The 16,529-nt window shown below is 32.2% G+C and overlaps 1 protein-coding gene across 3 annotated transcripts in view; it reads right to left on the bottom strand.

The window, feature by feature from the left end:
• Positions 1-16,529, bottom strand: part of LOC139113130 (A-type potassium channel modulatory protein KCNIP1) — an 86,854-nt gene that overhangs the window by 53,506 nt on the left and 16,819 nt on the right. Inside the window, exon 1 of one of the 3 annotated variants that reach the window (XM_070674056.1) lies at positions 10,708-10,911. The exons of the other annotated variants lie outside the window; for them this stretch is intronic. The gene's annotated coding sequence lies outside the window, so the exon portion shown is untranslated. Of the gene's footprint in view, positions 1-10,707; positions 10,912-16,529 lie in introns of those variants that run through there. 3 annotated transcript variants of the gene reach the window in all.

The following is a 16,529-nucleotide window of genomic DNA, read 5'->3' as shown; positions in this document are numbered from 1 at the left end:
GTTCTAAACTTAATATTGTAATTTTTATAGTAAATTGCTATTAAGTGATATTATTATTAAATAGCAATTGAAATAAATCTTTGAATAATGTACTAATAATTTAAACATTAATGACACATGCAACTTCATTAATACATTCAATCTGTTATTTTAAACACAATGTTTGATCATATGTAACTACCTCATTATTCGTAGAAGTACGTACATATGTATGAAAGGCTATTCAATAATTTATTACAATTGAAGATTAGATATAAAGTGTTACACTTATACATATGTATAATATTATTAATTTATCACATACCTTTCAATTTAATAGCATTACATAACTTTTTTTATTTTCTACTAACATAAAAATTATCTATTATCACTGTTTTAGTTAAAAAAAAAATTCTAAACGTCTAAAATAATATTCTTAATTATTGCCCTTATAGAAATATTTTAAACAGAAATCATATTTATTCAATTCTGTCAATTAAACTAAATTGATTACTAGTTTTATACGCCAAGTGAAAGTGGAGCATCAAAACGATACCTTAGCGATGCTTAAATTCCCCATAAGCCCGATAAATCGAAAACGTTTCCAAGCTCTAGAGGGAACACGGCTCATCCCGGCTTCTCATAAATTCCCAACATTCACGGCGCGACATTTACGTGGGCACAAGTCTGCTTGAAGTTTTCGCGGTTATGCGGCAACACATATGCAAAATTTTCCCTTAGTTGCATTATGCTGTCTATGTAATATCACCGTTCAAAGCTGATGTTATATTGGCATTCCTTATTAAAAAAAAAAAAAAAAATAGTATAAAATGTTGAAACAATATAAAGAATACAAGTCAATTAATACAAATTTCTAAATTATTTTATATGCCAGAAAGTTTAATAAACTTACAGAATATTTTAATTTATTAATTTGTCGTGATGTTAAATCGTTCAAATAAAAAATAATTTTTTAAGAGCCCGCTTTTAAAATTTTTTTTTTCCCGATAGGTCCCATAAACAAAATCGTAACGTTTACTTCATATCACGTGCTCGTAGCTTGCGATAATTATGCCGGCGTGAACAAAAGAACGGATATAAACCTATATAATCGATATCATTCGTACGCCACGGTTGATTCTAATTGTGTATTATGTGGTGTATGTACAGCGCATCCTCTTGCGGGTGGCCGTAAATTAAATCCGATAATACACAACGGCACGGTGAATTAGCGAAGATTACAGTAGCCATTGGTTGTTTGTTTATGACTATCACGATCTTGACTAATTTTTTATTTGGAACACGTATTCTACCATATCATTCAGTCTGCTGATGATGGTTTGTTACCACAGCGGTGTAATGAAAGCACCATCTGGAGCCATTTTTTTACTTTACCGTTAATAATGACCTGAAGTTATTAGAGCAAGCAAGATTCAAATAATGTTGCCGAAATTGAAGTTATGCACGTGCACGTACACACACACATATATACGAGTTAGAATAGTTGTAAAGTACGCAATTGTGTCAATGGATTTTGTTCAATACACCTTTCAAGTAAAAAATTCTATTCTATTGTTTCTTTATCAAATTTATTCGCGGCGCACTGAAAGATGTTATTCATTTACCTCTGTAAAAGCGTGGTCATTAAAACGAAACGTACTTCCCGCATTTCCACTTAACCGTTTGCTCAGAACGACAACCATTCAAAGGAACAGATTAAAAAGATATACAAACAAAGACAAAAGTTCAATAACCACTTCATCAACTTTTACGCAGAACTTATATTACTACGTTGTAAATGATACTCGACAATTTTGGTACACAGTTTTGTATTATGCTTAATAAAAGCATTAAATGTGGAAAAATTTACTTTGCACAAAATATCACAATTGTGAAATAACGTCTTTAATAAAGCTGCTTCATCAACGGTTCCGGTTACAACATTAACATAACGCGAAATAATAATTTCGTAAAGTTTATCTTTAAACTAAGTTGGTTTTGGATAACGCAGAAACTTTCATTTTAAATTAATGCCTGAATTATAAGATTTATAATGACGCGTATACTAATAAGTTCTCTTTGCTCGAACTTTCTTTCTAACGAGTCAATATGTTCAAGTATTTTGCATGGGATTTGAATATTTTAGAACAAATATTACAATATTCAAAGTTCTTCATTTACGATAATGGTAAAAGAGCTTTTGTTGCGCATGGTAATATTATGAGAGTACACAGTTTTCACGCATGAATATTTGTATTTCCTTTCTCAACGATCACATATTTCACCAAATTTACGGGCCAAAGTATAGTTTCAAATGTACAAAAGTCTAAATGTAGGACAAAACAAGCTGTAGTAAACTTTTGCCTGATCCAAACTTTTACTGAAACGGAGTTTTTAATGTGATATTACTGCATTTGGACTTCAATTTTATCACGATTTTACAAAATATATATTAAAAAAAAAAACATTTTCTATATAATCGAAATTTAATCAATTATTTTTACACATTAATTATTCACTCGAAATAATCGCGACATCCAAATAAGAATCAAAATATCGGTTATTTAAATTATATAAAGTTTTTGAATGCACGTCTTGAGTAGTTTTGCAAAAGTTAAATGGGTTAATCTTTCAAGAGCGATAGGGTGGCATTTGAAATAAATGAAAAATAGAAAACTGCATTTGAGCTGATAAATTCAATTTATCATGAACAATCCGCAAAAGATTCACGAGGCGAAATTTCAATTGCGCTTCGTAGTTAATTAAACTTTCCAGCGGTGAAACGTTAAAATCTACGGAAAGTTCCGCGTAAAGGAAAGGAATGCCATTCGTCATCTTCTCAACGCGAACTATTCGAAATTGACACGGCCGGTATAATATATCACATAAAATTTACGCGGTCATTAAAAAAGTTCAAGATTTATAGGCTGCCTTGGTAATTAATAGGCGTCGCGATTCAATATGTGCGACCTGCTATTTTGAATAACACCTTTCCGATACACGAGCGTGACGGTAACGTATCACTGGCACTGTATGCCGTATTCGCATTTGCATAATGTAGAATTCTTGCTGATCGAAACCGAAACAATATTTCTTACAAAAATTCCCTTTCACGGCTCACCCTCATCTCACCGTCCCCTTTTTCACTCATCAGCGAACAGACCCTTATCTTCTAAGTATCTGCTAAGTGCCCCCGATAAAATACAGAAAACTTGTAATGCTCTCATTTATTGTTCTTAACTTTGTCTTGAAACGTATAACTTGTGCCTTTTCCGCTGAGTATTCCATGAATAAATATGATCCCCTTTCGGATCTTGAAACTATGTTAACGATAAGACTTATTAACGATTTATTATTATTCGCATGCTAATTCGAAACATGTGAATGTTTGAAATAAAAATTAATGGATTAAAAAGTGGGGAAAAATTTTACGAGAAACTAGATATTTCAATAAAGTCTTGCTTTTCCTCGTTGATATACGCATGTATACATGTTTGTTCAGAGAATAAATGTCTGCGTATGTATGTAATCAATCATACTTTTGCGGATTTCTGATGAAATAGCCTTAATGAAATCTTTTGTGAAAATCGCTTTTGGAGAGAGTAGATATACTTTCATATGTACACATGCCTATCACTGGCCTTATCTTCGTAATGCACCTCTCATGGTCATTAATCATTGCATTTTATAATAACTAATATGCTAAACATTAATTTTATTCATTACACTCTTTTCTAAAATACAAAGAAAATGTCTTCTTAATATTTAATTAAAAAAAGAAAGAAAAAAAAAAAAATTATTTAGCTCAAATAATTTACAAAATACATGCAGATAAAAATATCAGAGTTTCATTTAAAAAGTTACAATTGAAATATAAACAAAAAGTTTTGCATTTTATTAAATGTATAAAATCTTTAGACGCACGCTAAACGATGATAAAATATTAAAAACATATTTATAGATATGTTTACACAGCATACCGCAGTTTATCAATTTATTGAGTCGTATCACAACACGGAGCTTTTACATGTGTGCGGGAAAGTGATGCATATTTAGCCAAGTTAGGCTGGACCACCTGTTACGTTATTCCCTCGTATGATATTTATAAGATTCTTTTTCCAATCTGTGCTCGCACATTAACTCTGAAGGCTCTAAATTTATCATCATCTGTCATTCTTTGCCATCTTACATTGAATTCAAACGCTTTGATTCGTTTTGTATATCATTCAGTTGTTTCATATTATTTATGATAAACCAAGATAAATAATGCCATGCGTATGCACCTTTCATATGCGCGAAGAATAAATTTATCATTGTTTGTATTTTTGTTCTATATTTCAATTGTGATATATTTATATGAAAGCTTACTTTATAAAATAATGTACGATCTATGCATATATTGTAATAACCAGTGGCTAATTAATGCTTTTATGCGATACATGACTAACGATTTTGATGCAGTACGTGCAATTAGTGACAATGAAAAACATAATTTTATAAAATTATGAAATTATTTACCTTCGTTATAATACGTACGTTAAAATATATTTCTCGCAGTTTCAAAACATTACAAGAAATGATATTAAGATTATAATATTTTAAATCGTAAATGCATATAAGAATTCACATTTATGCGTGGAAAACGTTATAGAATATATAGTTTAGTATTCTTTCAAATGATAAAGCAAAAGGACAACCATTTCTTGCAGTATACGAAAGAAAAGGGGAGGAAAAAAAAAAAATTACGTACCAATTTGCAAAGCATAAATGTCGCGGACAGATATAAATGACCGAGTGTCTGAAATGTAACAGAATATACGGCGGAAATATCCCATGAAATCCTGAAGATTTTCAGTTTCAAAGAGGCACTGTAACAAACGGGATTCATAAAGACTTGAGATATTGGCCTTTACTTTTCCCGCAATTGCTCACGAAAACTGCTGATGGAAAACAAGAAGAGCTAAAAAGGGAGAAAAAAAAAGAAACAAAAAAAAAAAAGAATAACTTTGAATTGGCCTGATAAGACTAATCAGAAATGCCAACGATCGATCTCGCGAGAGATGGCGTACGCTGTCAGGTGTGTTATTAATTACATAAAACCACCGAAGTACCTTGTTACAGAGTTTAATTACATGACGCGAACCCAATGCACGTGACAGCCCGCTAAAACAACGTTTAATCGGAAATATTAATGGCGTATACCAATACCAGACGAAGAACGATGAATATGCGCGTACGTATGTATATTCTAATAACCATGTCCTGACGTAGATAATACTTCGTCTGATCCGCCGGGATTTATGCACGTCGATGAAAAGCCCGGAAGGCGATAAAAAGCATCCGCTGACGTGCGCATATTTTTTTTTTCCCCTTTTTTTTCATTTTTTTTTTTTTCCCCTCGCGACTTGACAAAATTATGTTGGGGGATAACGGCGCGCGCAAATAATCGCGATAGTCTCCGAGCTCAGCATAGATAATTAAACACTGCTAATGCCCAAGCCAACAGTGAGTTATAAATAAAACATACGCGTCGGTGAGCAAAAAAGCGAGCGCTGTAGTTGGAAGGAAATAAACGGGAGAACAACGTCCGAGATGCAGCGGATGAAATCTCTGCTAGTGGTTCACATTTCTGTTATACTTTTGCTATTTTTCTTTCCCCGCTCGATTCGTCTATTTTTCGTTTTATTCCCTCCTCTCCATTTGCCCCCTCCGTTTTGCTGTGCTTCCTTTCGCGTCCGCTTGTTGTTTCTATTTCTTATCGGAGCGATATCCTACATGGAATCGTCTACGAGAATCCCTCTAAATCTTTAAGATCCTTCGGAAACTCGGACGTCTTAACGATGTCGGTGCTGCACCAACGAACGCGGCAGCCAATGTAACCAAACAAAGACCGTAAAATCAATAGATTCGCTTCGTGTTCTTCGAGTCTCGCTAATTTCTAGAGTAGACCGTAGTTAGTCATAGACCTAACCGTCATCAGCCTCGGGCGAAATTTTTTTTTTACGAGATACGAACGGGTAATACGTCGCGCATGAAGCGCTTCGTCAGAAGTACGTAGCTTTCATGGATCATTTACTCGAATGACCGAGCGGTACATGGTTTACCGCGTTTTTACCGTTTTTATATTTTGTTATTTTTACTTTACGATACAGATAAGCGTTACAGGCATGGTTTCCATTGTCTCGCTAACTTTATGTCACAGCCTATAAAAGGTTTAATTGGCAATTCGTAGATTGTTTCGCAATGGCAAATGCGATCGCTTCCGTGTATCACGTCGGTATGAAATTTAGTTTAACCTTTCGAAAATCATGAAAGGTATCGCATTAAATTATGATATTCTGACCTTAAAGGAATAGTCAGATATTAATCTAGTTGATATTCAGGAAATACGTATATTATAGTCTATTGCTGTTTCGTCAACCGGTGACATTTTCTGCCAAGCCTGGATGACGAATTTTCATGTAAATTATAATACGACGTAATGACACGTCCCGATCAAATCAATAGGCATTAATTGAAATAGACGCAAAGCAGTCCGATCAAGAAGCGTGACGGCTATTGCATTATGCAATACGGTGAAGGGAACATTTAACTAACTGAATATATGCAAAAGGGTATAGCGAAAGACAATAGTCCTTGCGCAGAAAAAGATTCTTTCTTTGTGCTAAAACTTTCATATAATTCTCATCTTATCGCGAGCAACTAGCGGTAAATATTTTCCTTGAAGTATATTTCTCTCATTTTTTTTTTTTTTCAAAAAGTAAAATTGTTATAAAGTAAAATATATTATCACGAAAATTATTCAAATTGTTACAACCTCTTTCGTAAACTACTGTAAGCCAAAATATAATTATTTCATTTTTATTCATATATTTGTCGCAGAACATTAAATATCATATTATTTTTTAATATTATTTTTGAATAAATTTGATCTGTTAACATTTGATACACGTGTACTTGAGATACACTAATACGATTGGTGTGCAATTTAAATCTGTCAGCTTTCCAAATATAACAGTAGAATTTTATTAATGTTACAATACATGTGCGCGCGAACGATAATGGAAAATACTTTATGTGTCCAAATCGATTCGCTTGAAAAACAAGATAAATTTAATTCCTTTTAAGAAGAATTAATATAGTTAAAAATAAAAATTTTCTGATAACTAGTTACGTAGGGATAATAACAGAAATAATGATTTAAGAAGAATTTCATTCGCGAATAATTAAAATTAACTACCTAAACTTTCGAGTTAAATGCCACAAAATTTTTTTGACTCCATGGTAAATTTTTATGATTAATCCGTCGTTTATTAATTCTGTAAATCTCATATAAGGCAGAGTGGGGCTCATTTCCCTCGGCTAATTTCCAATCCTTCGATAACGTTAAATTATTACTCTAGATTACATAATCCAAATTGATAACCCACGAGAAACTTGAAAAGCGGATCAGCTATTATCAATAACACAGACTAAAAGTGTCAGATACTGGATAAAGCTTCGGTATTTTTGAGAACAAACAAATTAAGTAACAAATTGTAATTCTTGTTACAATGTTAAAGATATCGTATTATAATATAAAAATTTAATTTTTTTTTTCTGTTCGAATAATTCAAGTGTTAATCGTGATATGAAAAAAGAATCTTAAAAATGATCTTATTCATTCAAAAAATGGTATACAGATTGAGATCATGTCTGAACGTATTATATTTTTTAAAGATTGAATTGCTTTATCCAAGTAATGTCACCTGCATACTAAAACGATCTGGGTCATACGATAATAATCTTTTTTTTTTGTGGAGAATCGTTCAAGTAGTGATATATAAAACGACGAAGGCGAAGATATAAAAGACATTGGACAAATTCAGACTTGTTATTAAAAATTAAATTTGTGGTACCTCTTTCGGAACCTGGCCCCAATCTGACTCGTTTTTCTCATCGATTTGATAACAGCAAAGACTAAATACGTTCATCTCCTCAAGTGCGATAATTCTAGTTCTGTTTCTTTCTCATTAAGTCCAAACGTTCACCGATTATCGTAAGCTTTCAAACTCGTTTAATTATGCAACGCCGATATAGCTACAACTTTCTACGGTAATTAAAGTCATGATGTAAATAATAATTTTCGAAGTTACCGAACTTGCAATATAGACTACTCTCTTTGTGAATTTTGTATTTTTTTTGCGCGAATAAAGAGCGAGTGGAAAGTTCAATTAAACCAGTTTAACAGCACAAAGAGAAATACAACGGGACAGGAGATGAGGGTTGCCGACAATTAAAATATTCAATCGAAGTAGAGCGGAGAAGTATGAATTAACTTTGTCAACGGCGCATGGGTGGGTGAATTGTAACTTTTTCAATAATAATTCAGTTTTCTGATCGACTTTGTAATGCTTATGGTCTTCGATCAGAAAATCCCCGTGGTTTTCTTTCAGCGAGCAAGCTGACGTCACGGCACTGGTAACGTCGCGTTTTTAAAACAGCCGTCGTATCCTATCGCAAACTTTCGATCGAAATAACAAACTGTAAACGTGCTTGAAGATTCCTTCAAATTTTTGCATCGATAGCGGAATTCATGTCTTTTCCGATGGCAAACTTCATCGAGCGAAGTTAGATGAATCAAGTTTGGACAGCAGGGAGATGAGCGGTCCAAAGCAGCTCGAACAAGAAAGTTTCTGGCTTACTCTTGGGATCGTGCTTCTCAACCGTCCATAAAATTACAGACAGCTCATAAAAATGAGTCAAAACTGGACATTTGCACTTTAATGAAAGCATTTACAAATATAGAATCATATTTTCGCGTTTTCTAAATCACTTCTAAGTAAATTAATATGATGAAAACAAAAAAATAAAATTATTAAGAAAAATTTATAAAATTAAAAGAAGAAAAAAAATGCATTTTAGCTTCTCATGATGCATAGAGTTTCGGCTATAAAATAAAAATTTAATCGTATATAGATACTATAAGTTAGTCTTTCGTATAAAATAAAAATTCGGTATGAAATACATATCTATAGAAAGTGAATTGATAGGTCTAGGGCATCTTGCATATAAATCGAAACGCAGTAATTATACAATATATGTATGTATGTGTCAATAGATCTGATTGATGATGCGTAAGAATCATTTGTTAATGTGCTTTAGTGGCGAAATGCTAATTTGTGAACCAATCTTACTCGCGATTCATATTTGATTCTGTAAATGGCAGCACTCTCCAATTAGCAAATGGATTTTCTGCAGGGAATACGACTGTGAAAAGCCATAAAGTGGCAGAGACTTTCCATACTAACGCATGAGTAAACTAGCTTATTAATAATATTTTCAAATTTCGAATAATAATAAAAAGTACATTAATAAGTACATAAAATATTCAATTACTGCAGTATTATTTCGTACATACAAAATCGAAAATGCAAGAAATTTTAACTTTAATAGTGATTTTTCAATTAAAAAAAAGAGTCTTTCTTTTCCAGATATTTAATAATTTCATTAATGTAATTATAAATTAAAATATTTCATTATTAACGTTTTTATTCATTTTTTATGTCCATTATTTGTATTGCCTAAAAATCAATATTTCTTTTTTCAAATTACAAAACTTATTATTCAAGAGAAATTGCAGTTTTTATTTTTTTAGTATAAAAGTAATTTCATTAAAATGTTTAATTTCCATATAAAAACGTGATAAAACAATTGAATAATATATACACACATATATTTGATTTTTCTTTCTTATTTTATATTATACATACCTAAAAAAATTTATTACCATGTATTATCGTAAACTTCTCAACTTCAATCTTTAACAAAGGTTTAATAAATTGAAAGCTAATTAATCCTTCTCAGATTAAGCTTTCCTCTTAAGATTACAGCAACATGCACGGTACGAAAGATACGATGCACACGCGCGCATAAAGTGTTGACGCTGTGCGTCTGTGTAATAGGTTCTACCTCTGATTTTTTTTACATTTTCCAGAAAATTCTATTACAGATTTTTAAAAAATGTATGTAATGTATAATACCTATATACAACATAAATATAAGTTTGACAGTATAAAGATTTTAAATTTTTTCCTAAAAATACAGAAAATAAAGATTTCCAAAAACTATTTTACATTTATATTAAAGAGCAATAAATAATTCTGTTATAGAATTTAAAAGTAACTTCTACGAATGTTTAAGCAAGTATAAAAGAGAGAATTGTTTTTGACATAACAAAAATGTACTTTTTATCACACTTTTATATATTTTTATGAAAAGCTTATTACGCACAAAATTGGAAAAATTTCACTTAAATAGATAATAACAAGAAATCTGATCTTTTTTTCTTTTTTTCTCTTTCGAAGTTAAAATTAACACGCCGGTTTTCCATTAGCAGAATGAAAGTCGGAGAAAACGTGTAGTAATTATAATTACAAAGGTAATTCTCGAGACAACACTACAATTTGACGAAGATGAAAGAGAAATGGATTACGTGTGCTTATCGCATTGAGTGATGAATTCCTCACTAATGCGACGCAACATTTCTAGACTGCCACATTGAAGATAAACGCGGTTGTCTGAGCGGCGTAACACGAAATACTGCGAAAGTTGAAAAGGTTACCCCGAACTTATACGTAACAGCTATCGCACAGAACGCGTCGTTGGAGTTTCACTTTTTTTTTCTTTTTTTTTTCCTCCGTTTAGATCAGATCAGATACGACACTATCTATCAGCCATTATACTCACCGATGAAAACGTGGGAATACCGTAGAAGATCGACGAGAAAATCGATAACGGTGAGACTCTGATTTCAGACGCGGCAGCGGGAATTACGAATCGATTTGAAAATCTCCGAGCGCGAAACGACGGAAACTCCGTCGTCTTTTGAACAAAAAGTGTGCGTGTGATTGCGTGTCGGGGCGCGGACTGAGCGACTGGGAGCACAGTCGTCTCCGGTTGTCCCACCCCACGGTTTCCTCAACACCATCCCCTACTCGGTTCATCCCCCGCATGCCTTCCACCCCCGCGTGAAGCTCCAAAGCTCCCAGACCCCACACTTCCAGTACCGTCCACCGTCAGCGCCAACGCCCTTGCGCACTAGGGACGTCTGCGAAGCGTGGCTCTTCTGGTCCTTTGGTACTCGACACCTCAAATTGTGTTCCCTCCCTCTGTCTCTCGCAGCGTTCGTTCTCGCAATATTCTACATTTTCACCTGCCACGTTTACCTTCGACGTCTGTTCCTTTTTTCGGGGATTTTTTTTTATTTTTTTTTATTTCGAATTTACCTCTCCTCGGTTTGCCGCGAAGCTCTTGAGAACCGAGTCTCATAGCACCGCGTAATAGTCGACGCAAGGTACGTGACCACTACTACCACGACTACTACTACTACTGTTACTACGATCGCTTCCTACGAAACAGCTACAGCATCGATCTGTAATTTGAATCATGTGGCAAAAATGTTCCGGTCCAGTACGGTCGAAATATCGAATGATACTGCTTCGATTTGAAATATTATAAAGCGATTATTTAAACGACAACTTACGCGCAATAATTACTTAAATAAATTGCTAATATAAGTATTTTGCTAACCATAAAAATTAACTGTAATAAAATCTCTTTCTTACGTATCTTAAATTTTATTCGTAAAAACGATTCTTTGTTAATAAACGCGGAACAATAATTAATTTTTAATATCATAAAAATGAATCGTGAGCAATATCTAATTCCTTATGATTAATCGATTAACTAGTTTCTCTACAGTTTCAACTTCTACTTTAGATATTCCAAATACTATTATCTTGGTGAAATGCAAACTTTCATTTGACTTATCTTTGTCAGCTCAACCTGCAATTCCCTACTTCAATTTTATTCTCGATCTACCTCTCAGATCAACTACAATTTTCATCTACTTCTGTTCAGCCTTCGTATTTTCTCAATAAACATTTTTTTTTACATAGTTATACAAATATTATACTCGACGAAAACAAACTTTCTATATTACTAAGATATATCTTTTTCTCTTTCCCTTTTTCCTCCGATAGAATTTATATATTTCATGGATACAAAGTTTTTAAAAAAGTTTTATTAGGAAAATGAGAAAAGCAACATTACGTAATATTAGGTATATCACAGATGAACTTCGAAAAAAAAAAGCTTGCTCTTATTTTCTGCCCAAAATTAATAATGACTAGTGTTATCGATGACCCAAAATTAGTAGAATATCGAAAAGGTGGCGAAGGGAATAAAATATTGAACAGACAAGTTTAGACCAGAGCTTATTTTAACTAAATTTATGCAATAATAATATGTAATAATAACATCTTAAGATAATAAGCATAAGCCGGCCGTTAACGTAATTATACTGTCCTATTATTATCATAAAGCAGTTGTATATATAAATATATCTCAATGTATAAAGCACTTTCTTTATTCTCTAGCTTCTACGAGAAGTGGCAGAGTGCACTTGCGATGCCTGAGAATGGCGTTTTATCGTAAGATGCATACACATATTCCCGCGGTACTCTGCAAGAGCTGACTGAATGAGGCTTTAGCATAATACTCCAAACATTTCTTTTCCACATTTCCGGCTGAATACTCCAACCATTTCTTTTTCCGACGATTGACTAAGATTAAGTTTAAAAACAGTATTAAAAAATGCTAATTACAATCTTTTTTTTTGTTTTTTTTTTCTTTTATGTTAAATATTTAAAAATTACACAAAGTTTGACGCGACCGTAAAAAATTTTACGACTGCATTAACGTCATAAAATTACTTGGGGTGTATGCAAATATAAGAAAACAGATCGTAAATAATTTTTTAAATCGTAGTTTTTCTAAAAGTTTATACGCAAATACCCTTCTGCAATCTCATATCAGTAATTGCTGTATACGCAAAAGTCCAGAATCCCACAGTCAATCAGTGACAACCGCATCGCATTTCTCAAAATGCGTGAAATGAAATCCGTTCGTCGCTCTCGTTCCATATCGTCGTGTAATTGCATTACGCTATTTACATCGTCAACGACGAAGCTTCGAAATCACTAGACGCTCGAAAGTAATTTCCATGAAATAAGGACGAGAGGAAATTCTGTCGCGCGATCAAGTAAAACACTTTGCCTATAATTCGCCATCTACGGATTTTTAAACGTAACGACGTCCTTTATAGTACAATAAGCTTAATTGAAATTACTCGTTTAGAATTGCTTCCATTTAAAGTAGTGCGCAGAGGTATCTCATTAAAATTACAATTAGACCTTTATTGTAATTATTTCGAAATAAACACCTAATTACACTTTTGCAGCAGCTGTGATCTGTAAAGCAAGTGAGGCACTTATGCTATTATACAGACGACTTTCGTATTTAAAGACTTAATAACGCGGCAATTATTTGAAAGCTTTGCGCAAAGCTGCAAAAATGCTATAGTCATTATCACTTTTCACGTACAAAACCTATACAATAACCTACTTTTCTGACCGATCGAGTAAATTCATAAATACATTTATTAAAAAAAAAATTTTAACATATCAACCTATATCTTCTATAAAGCACACTCCACTTTTTCCATGAATGCGCAATTCTTCCTCACAAAGGATTGGCCCGACATATAGGTCAAACGAAAGTATTATATCATTTCTATATTGAAGCATGCGTTGAAACTTTACCTCTCGAAATAAAGTTAAAAATTTTGTCAAAAGCCATAAAAAAAAATTTTTATTAAAATTAATTTTTTTTAAGTAAAATAAATTTAATTGCGACTATTTTTGAGTGGGTAACGTAATATAATTTGCATAAAGTTAAAGAATAATAATTTATTTGGATTAAAAAAATTAAATCTAACTTATTCTTAGATTCTTCAGTTAAAGAATTCTAGAAAAAAAAAAAAAGAGGGGATGCATTCCCACTTATCAACGTATCTAATGATACTGACATTCAAACAAGAAGAACCAGTTGGTATTCCGGATGTTAGTTAAAGGGTTACTAGAGCAGGCGTGCAAGGAATAAAACGTTTCGTTACATGAGACGAAGCGAAAGAATGGAACGTGGAGAATCACAGGAAATTGCTGCCAAGAAAGGACTCGAAGAACTTTCACAACATTTAGAATCGAGAGAACTGTTATTGCGATAAAACTTTAATGAAAAAATGCAATTGATATTAACTTAAAACATAAAAGATCTTATTAATGCTTCGAAATTTACATAAAATAATTAAATACACATATGCATAAATATAATATTTAATAAGAGACCAAATATGGACTAATTATGTATTACTAAATACAAGGAAATAATTTACTAAGTATTGTCAATAAAATATTAAATATAAGAAAAGATCTAATATAATATTAAAATATACCGTTAATCCGAAAAAAAATTAGTATTAAATTTATTTTAAATTTTAAGTTGAGCACGAGATGAAACTATACATTTTATTCATCGAAGGCTAAATAAATTCTTTTATATATCATATCGTGTTTCCTCTTATTTGAAATTCAGAGTGCATTATATATTCATCTGCGTATCGCGAAGAATGTTAAAAAGAAACGAAACATAAAGTTATAACCATAATTCATATTTTCATAGGTAATATATTTTAATATCATACATATATATTTCTTAAAAAAAAAAAAAAAATACATATGCATTCTACTCTTGTTATAATAATATAGACTAGTTGTGGTATAATATACCATAATAATTTAATAAGAATGTAATATCGACTTCTAGGCACAATATTACTTCATTTAATTATTTATTAATTGCCTTTTAAAAAATATAAAGAATTTTATCGCCGAAATATGAAGATTACTTACGATCGCAAATTGTTTTCTAACTCATATTAAATATTACTTTCGTAAATTCAAACAATTTCAATTTACAATGTCTTAGCTATAGTTTCAGCATTAGTGTCGCGTTTAAACCAGCTGTGCATACTTTTTGTTCAAAATCCATTTTTGTTTTTTCACTAATTTGCATTTCAAGCTCGATGCAAAGTCTCCATAATACAAGACTTAAATATTAAAGTAATATTGAAAGTTTACAATTGTTTTCAGAACGGTGCGCTTTTCAAATACCTTTTTTTTTTTTTTTTTTTTTGCAATTTAACGCGTTATTCTCTACAGTGCGCATTCACTCCTCTGATAGTAGGATCTTTTCAACGGTTATCCCCTTCACGCGCTGCTGAACTCGTTGATTTTATTCGTAATCGATCGGAGTTTCTTTCTTTCAAAGCGTTCTATACGTATATATGAGGTTTCACGTTTGCTCGTCTTTTAATTTTTCTATTATCTTAATTATTACTGCCTGTTTCCTATTTAAAACTTCGATTTCGAATCTCCTTGCGAGAGTATTTAAAAAATTACGCCCGACGTGAGCCCGTTTCCATAAATAAGATTTCACGTTTGTCCGTCCATTTAATTTTTAAAGAACTGGCATGTTTCTTAATTTAAAATACAAATATAAATCTCCATACTATTTTTAAACCGTTTTGTAACAAAAATTACTAAAATTCTTTTATATTATTATGCCAGCGTAATAAATGTTATAATATTATTACATTCAGACTAGTTTATATCTAGTTTTCATATCTAAATTGCTATACAGCGAATCATTGTAATGGCTATTAATATGATACTGTAACTTGTGATTCAGGATACAATTGCTATCGTAGTCGTTTATGCTATGATATCACGTTTCTGTGCAAGCTTCGTAGGTAGCGCAGATAGAAATCGGTTAAAAATTTGCAAGCTTGCAACGTGGCTTTTAAATGGCTTTTAAAGCGAGGGTATCAAGCATTAACGTTTCCAAGATGATAAGATAAATTAATTACATGTAAAAAAAAAAAAAGACATAATTCTAGCGCGCGGCAACAACGAAACTAATAGAGGTGAAACTAAAATAAATTTCTGCTCGAACATAGTGATACAAGGAATCGAACGCTTATCACTTGCTATCGTATTCCCGAAACAATTCGCGGCACTTTCGTTATCGTTCGTCCCAAAAGTGTCGAACTAAAATCAGATCTCCCGTTAAACTTAAATTTCTTCGGAGCCCTCTTTATCTCGGCATCGAGATCATGGTCACGCGTGAAGAAAAGGAGTTTTCGATTTTACCTAACTGCCCGATCCGACGTATTTATAAATCGACGAGGTACGGAAATGGCACGTCCGCATCTCGTATAATCGATCAATGCAAATCGGATCATGGCCGAAGCCTGCGACAAGTAATTTCATTTTTAAATGAAGAGTAAATATTGATGTAAAATATAAAAATTCTGGTCAAGCAAAGAATATTCTCTCCTATTCTCTTTAATTTTTTTTATTCTCGATATAATATGGTTTTACAATATCATAAAATAAAAGCAATTGCTCGTGACGTTTTTCGGTGTTTATGACGAATCAAATGCGTGCACAGAATTTAACAGATTAATTTTAGCTAAGTATTTCTAATGTTTCGGAACAACTTTGATTAATGAAAACGTACAATTGCACAATTGTTGAATGTAATCACAAGGTTCGGCACGTGAAGCTCGACAGATTTATGTTTTGCAATAGTACCAAGGTATTTTTTAC

This window comes from Cardiocondyla obscurior, linkage group LG02, assembly GCF_019399895.1.
Source record: "Cardiocondyla obscurior isolate alpha-2009 linkage group LG02, Cobs3.1, whole genome shotgun sequence".
NCBI classification, from domain to species: Eukaryota; Metazoa; Arthropoda; class Insecta; order Hymenoptera; family Formicidae; genus Cardiocondyla; species Cardiocondyla obscurior.
This window is presented reverse-complemented; position numbering and strand designations above follow the sequence as displayed.